General features: G+C 42.4%; 1 long non-coding RNA gene across 2 annotated transcripts; it reads left to right on the top strand.

The window, feature by feature from the left end:
- The first annotated feature begins 278 nt into the window (after nt 1-278).
- Nucleotides 279-2,480, top strand: LOC132461614 (uncharacterized). 2 transcript variants are annotated; one of them, XR_009526644.1, is made up of 4 exons: nt 279-690; nt 901-991; nt 1,691-1,918; nt 2,030-2,480. It is a non-coding gene; the product is annotated as an uncharacterized LOC132461614 (long non-coding RNA). The 2 variants fall into 2 exon arrangements; XR_009526645.1 differs by lacking the exon at nt 901-991 and having other exon boundaries at nt 384-690.
- Nucleotides 2,481-6,347: the final 3,867 nt, after the last annotated feature.

Genomic DNA, 6,347 nt, shown 5'->3' on the forward strand with positions numbered 1-6,347 from the left:
TATACCATTGGAATAGGAGTTATCAATTGAATCAATTTAATACATGGCCTGACTGTAGTTATTTTCACCTTGTTCTCATCTCTAAAAAAAATAATTGAATCCTGTCAGAAAGGGACTTCCTGGTTGCTCTGTGGTAAACGATCGTGTTCGGTGCATGGTTCGGTGGCAGCAGTTATCGACTTGGCTTTCGCGAGTGCGGTAAACGTTCCCATGGTAACAGCGAGCTCTACCAATCAAAGACTTCGTGTTACACTTTAGGATCGTGGGTAGTATAGTGACTTTAAATGACATCGCGAATGAGGCATATTTTTCTTAAAACATTTCTTTAAATTGTGGTTACGACTTATGGCTAATATCAAAACCTCTATGAAGAATATGAATGGGATTTTCACTTCCGGAACACGATGCTGCGATAGTGTGACGTCAGGCTGTTTGCGGAAATTCCGTTAGTGGAAAAGTCACGAGTCCACGCCGTTTAGGCACGACCCAAACAAACGGTAGCCGATGGTGTTCGGTAATCTACCACAATGTCGAGATGCTGTTCACTGTGCAAAAGCATGCTCTTTGCATGGACTTCCGAAGGATCACAACTTTCAGAACCGGGGACAGTACGAAGCAGGATTTTCAGATCGGTTACTCCTCAAAAACGACTCAGTTCCCACTTTAATGGGATATACAGGATTAAAACCTGTAAGTATGCTTTATTAGTTGATGTGTTTAAAACAAACAATGTATCTCCTAAAGAATGTTGACTAGAGTTGTTGGTCCTAACGGAGCTGTGCTCCAATTGCGAAAGGTTATTGTGTTGTGCAATATTTTCGTTCAACTTTCCAATGATCCTATTGCATCCACCGCGGCCAAGATCTATTTTGACCTTACTCAAAAGTGTGTGTGATCCAGGAACCAAATCCCAACACTTCTTCACTCAAGCCCCATTCCATGATGTAGGATCCCTAACGGACCCGCGGCCCGCCTCAGTGGGCACACAGAGGTAATCACCAAAGACGGTCTCGCTCCGCACACAGCTGTCACAATGACCTTCATAAATGCCTTAAAGCAATGCAAAGTATTAAGGAACAGTTGGTTCCTTGGTCTAGTAGTGCATCAGTGTTTCTATTTAAGAGTAAAACTGTTATTGTTGTAATATATATGATGATGCTTCATTGTGTGACACTGTTACCACCTTGTGTTGTTGAAAACTTAAAATGTTGAGCTACCCCTGTCACTGTAACATGATTGCAGAATAATATGTTGGACCTGTTGGACCCCCGGACAGCTGTGTGCGGAGCGAGACCGTCTTTGGTGATTACCTCTGTGTGCCCACTGAGGCGGGTCCGTTAGGGATCCTACATCATGGAATGGGGCTTGAGTGAAGAAGTGTTGGGATTTGGTTCCTGGATCACACACACTTTTGAGTAAGGTCAAAATAGATCTTGGCCACGGTGGATGCAATAGGATCATGGGAAAGTAGACGGAGGGATCACGTGAGAAGCAAAGGTATACAACTCGGGCATGAATGTGTTTTGGCTTTTGTATTTGTTGATATACAGTACCGGAAACATTGTACTGTACTAAAATAATGTTATCTGGACTATAGGAAAGTGCACTTGAACACTTTTCCGAGTGCGGACTGTCAACTTTGTTATGATGTTGGGTACCAAAAAAAATTGATTTTTCCTTTTCTAAATAGGAATCCAGGTAACGGTGGGATGTCTCAGCGTGGGCACGGAAACCATGTCCAGTTGACACGGTTACGGTGGCATCTCCCCCATTCATCTACACCTGTAAAGGGCCCAGGATTCAGACCCAGCAAGAGACTCTGTTTGGAAGAGGAAGACTTATCTGCAGAGTTTCAATCTGATCCGCTTGACTGATCGTATAACCCTGGGGATTCTGTTACAGAGGAATCCGAAATATGGTAAGTTTCATATTTGTACAACATGTTACTCACTTATCAGCAGAGATGAGAAAAGTAGAGAGAGTTGGAAAGCTAATCCAAAAATGTCTTCTATCTTTTGTTTTATGTTAGGTTTGGTCCTACGTACGGTGACCGAAAGTCAGACGCGCTGCTTGTGAACAGGCAAGGCTGGTTACTGCTTGGGGGGCTGGTTACTGCTTGGGGGGGCTGGTTACTGCTTTGGGCACCCCCCAGGCAGGCAGACATAACTTCCTCCACAGTAAAGTGTCAAAATGTGGCAACCGCAACTCCCCTTCCCCTTTAAATACAGATGCTTGATTTGCCACAACGTCGGAAACCTCCCCAATGTGCCCCATTTCATTCCCGGTAAATTTTTATGATTGATTCCCACAGCGTCCTCAAAGTTTGCATTGAAAATGAAAAGGTGTTATCCATCTGGAAGTGACAAAAGAAAGCAAAAAACTGAAACATGTGCCATGACTGCTAAAAGTCTTTAAACAATATGTACCCTGTTTTTTTTGCAAATCTAAACATTTTAAATAAAATAATTTATATAATTCGATTTTGTAAATTTTTCAATGGTGTCACATTGTTTATAATATAATGGTTATGTACACTGGTTGGCGGGCCCCCCTAGGAATATTTTGCCTATGGCCCTAAGTGACTCTAGAATCGCCACTGCCCGAAGTACAATGTTTTTGAAAGCTGCCTCAGAGAGCTGTTTGAAATCTGTCCGGTGTGCAAGACAAATTGAGGTCCAGCAACAGACAGGCATGTTCAACCAGCATGGCAGAATCTGTAATGACTCAAGACGGTGGCAGAGCCAGCCCATGTAAGTACGACACCCGTTGGCCACCTCCTGCCATCAGCTGCCACTTGTTTCCCCGGTGCATCGTTGTGCCAACTTTCAACTATTACCATATGGAATTTGTGGAATTTTCCGACATATTTTCCTGTTTTTCATATAATCCTTGCACTATAAGTTGAAACTTGTAGATGAGTTGGTCGCTGCAAAAAAAACCTTAGGGCCTGAGGAGGCGGCCAAGTGGGAGTCAGTTGTCGACCACATCCAGAATTTGCATGCATGAAGACCACCTCTTCCCCAAGTGTGGGCATCCTGACAGTGTATCGGAATCCAAGTAAACGGTTGCAACCAGGTATGGTAACAAAATGTGCTGGTAAAATATAAACGTATATTCTAGACGGGTAAGGAAAAATCCATTGCACTGGTTGAGTTATGATTACATACATATAGATAACTACATCATCTCATGGACTTCTTAATGCAGGCCCCTAGGGCACAAACACGCATACATAGTACGCGTTTATCTTTCCTGAATGTATTCTAGGGGATTGTAGACGGGATAAATCCATTTAAAAAGCATACAAACTTGCCAGAACCACTTCTGGCTCCATTCCGTATGGAGTATGACGAATCTGTCATACTTGTGACAACAGTTGTTAGATGGTTTGTTAACAAGATATTATTATGTGAAAATACTTTGTCACTGGAAATCCTGGGTAGTGCATTAAGTCTCTGTGCTGACCGACAGACACTGTGAAACCAGATCCTAAGACCGCACACACACAAAAGAGTAGAAGATAGTGTGTATAGTTAAATCCTTGTGTGCGAGTTTGATATGGAAAGCAGGCATGCAACCTTACCTTGCAACGCAGCTGTGTTTGCAAGATCATGATCACGTGAGAATCCATTTTGCCAGGCTTCAAGATATGTTTCAGCTAATCAGCATCCCCGAAAAGCTTGGCCATAAGGCCCAACTTCAACCCTTACCCTTTGACATTTGCAGTAGACGACTCTCCCCTCTCCCCCTTCCAAATGTAGGATTCAGCCGCAGCGTATGAAAACACTTGCAACATCTGGGACAGCTTAACCTTTCCTAAACAAATTGGCAGTGACATGGAGATGGCAGTTCTCAATAGTTATAATTTAATCCTGAGACACTTTGAAACATAGGGACTCCGAAAACTCCACGTCCAGGCCTGCAGCGTTTTTGTGTTCTTATACCATTGTAAAACAGATTCTCCAATAATTCTACAGACATATGATAACATAGTAAACATTACTGTTGTTTATGAATGTATTGTCATCCTTTTAATAATAATTGATATACCCGACAAACTGAGATTTATTAAATCACAGCTTCACAGCTTGTTTCAGGATTCAGACTGAAGCTAAATTTCAGAGAGAGAGAGGGAGGGAGGGAGGGAGAGAGAATTAGCTTCTACTGCCTCCTAGAGGTAAAATAACGTGTGAAATGTGATTTTACCTTGGACAAATTAGAGGAATCCACCTGAGTGTGGAGCTACAATGGGACTGACTTGGCACTTTTCATCCCCTCTGATTCAGTTCTGTGGAGCGAGGAGACACTGGGGTATAAAATTATATCTAGGGAGGTCTGTGATGAGAGAGAGAAGGAGAGTGAAAGTGAGAAAAAGAAAGAGACAGTTAATTAGCTTATACTGCCTCCTAGAGGTGATATTATGTTTTGTGAAATCTAACTAATTTCTATTTTAAATGTTTACAGCCGAATGTTCACACCTGCACACACCTGTGCTTACACACTTACATGAAGAACCAAACACCACAACTTACCTGTGATACAGTACTGAATATACCTCATGTCATTGTGAATAGAATAAATAATCGTGAAGCTGAATCAATCCGAATCAGCTGCATTTCTCTGACCTGAACTTAGGCATGTCCCATCACGACCAGATTGTCATTACTAGCTCATGTCTTACACCATCCTAAACATTTGTGACTCATCCATACAACCACTACTGATACAATCCTCTCCACACCCCATTAGTTGATAAATATATATGTTTGTTTAGTTAAAATTAAATAATCAATTGCCACTTTACCCTGACTTGGCTTCCCTCTTTATCACCTGTTTTCATCTGGTGCTAAGCAGTTTAACTTATTCTCTAGTCTGGTGCTGTATATAATTAAAAATAATTGGAAATAAGCTGCCAGATTGCATAAAAAAGGTTCAGTAGTGCTTGTTCATGACTTTTCTCCCACTTTACTCACTGGGTTTCCAAGGTAACCTTCATCATGTGTGGATTGTCTCGGGAGCGTCGCCTGTTTTTCTTTTCGTCCCTGGCAAATATCTCTCCATTCTGTAAACCTGAAAACTCTCTGTCTGAATGAACGCCATTGCTAACAAGAAAGCGTGGTTTGTTTATTGTTCAAAAGGCATCTAGCTGTATGATTTCTTAAATGGTTTCTGCTTGTCATGTAGGAATAGCGGAATGGCACATGGATGTCCCAAACGGCATTGAGGTTTATGTCAGGCATTGGTTGCCCGTTTCCAGCCCAAACCTCTTTGTTGCCGCACTGGAACCGTTCTGGTTCTGCATGCTTACCCGGGGTCTTCCGTTGAAGCCCCTGCACACTGCAGACATCCGAAGGCTTAGAGACTGCGGTCCTGTCGATGCTCAGCTTGAGGTGGTGAGCCACTCGTCCCTGTCTGGGCCATCCATCCTGTTGCAGTTTGTTGGTGGGTGAGAAAAGGGGAACATAAACATAGTGTCTTAATGCAGCCTACGCACCACAGGGTACTAACCCTCAGTTAAGGAGTCGAGTTATCAAGCTTGAGGATTTGTCTCCCCAACTGTTTGAGTCGGCCAAGGAAAGGTTATTCATTATGTCCTGTGTGTGTGCGTTGCAGTGTTGACTGCCCAAGGGAATTCAGATGTAGTGACCAGCTATTTGGGAAATTTGGTACCAGGGCCAGAGTCCAAGGGCACAGCTGTCATTGGAGTTTCCCCAAGGGTGGCACTCAATAAGAGGAGTCTCCTCTTAATGGGGCCTCTTCAGGTTGATGTCAGTAGAGGGTATCGGCGTGAGGCGGTGTGCTGGAGCTGTGGGTGCATAGAATTCAACCCTTATAACTGTATAAAAACACTTGGATGAGCTAGCATATAGGATAAAGGATAGATGGATATGCATGCATGCCTGCTTTTCAGTTTTGCAGATTTGCAACTCTTTTCCTGATTGAAATGTAAAATATGTGCTGTTCAATATGTACATTTGGCTCCCCCCATTTTAAAAATGTTCCTCACTATCAAATCTTATGTATTACACTACTTCCACTATCATGGTTGAATAAAATGTATTTCACTACTTCCACTAAAATGGTTGAATAAAATGATAATCGTTGGAATTTTATTTTATTCTAGTACCTATATAGTTTTATATGCAACCTTGACAATATGCCATGTCAATGTAAAATAAACTAAATGAATCTAAGAAAGTGCATATTTCTTTTCGAGGTAGACCTGTTGTTCAGATAAACCTTGTTGTCAACAATCCTATTAACTGTTACAGAAGAGGCCGGCCATCCCAAAGAGCCAGGCAGAGTGATTTGGCCCTCGTAAGAGCACGTTTGGGGAAACGTCATGC

This window comes from Gadus macrocephalus, chromosome 7, assembly GCF_031168955.1.
Source record: "Gadus macrocephalus chromosome 7, ASM3116895v1".
Lineage (NCBI taxonomy): Eukaryota > Metazoa > Chordata > Actinopteri > Gadiformes > Gadidae > Gadus > Gadus macrocephalus.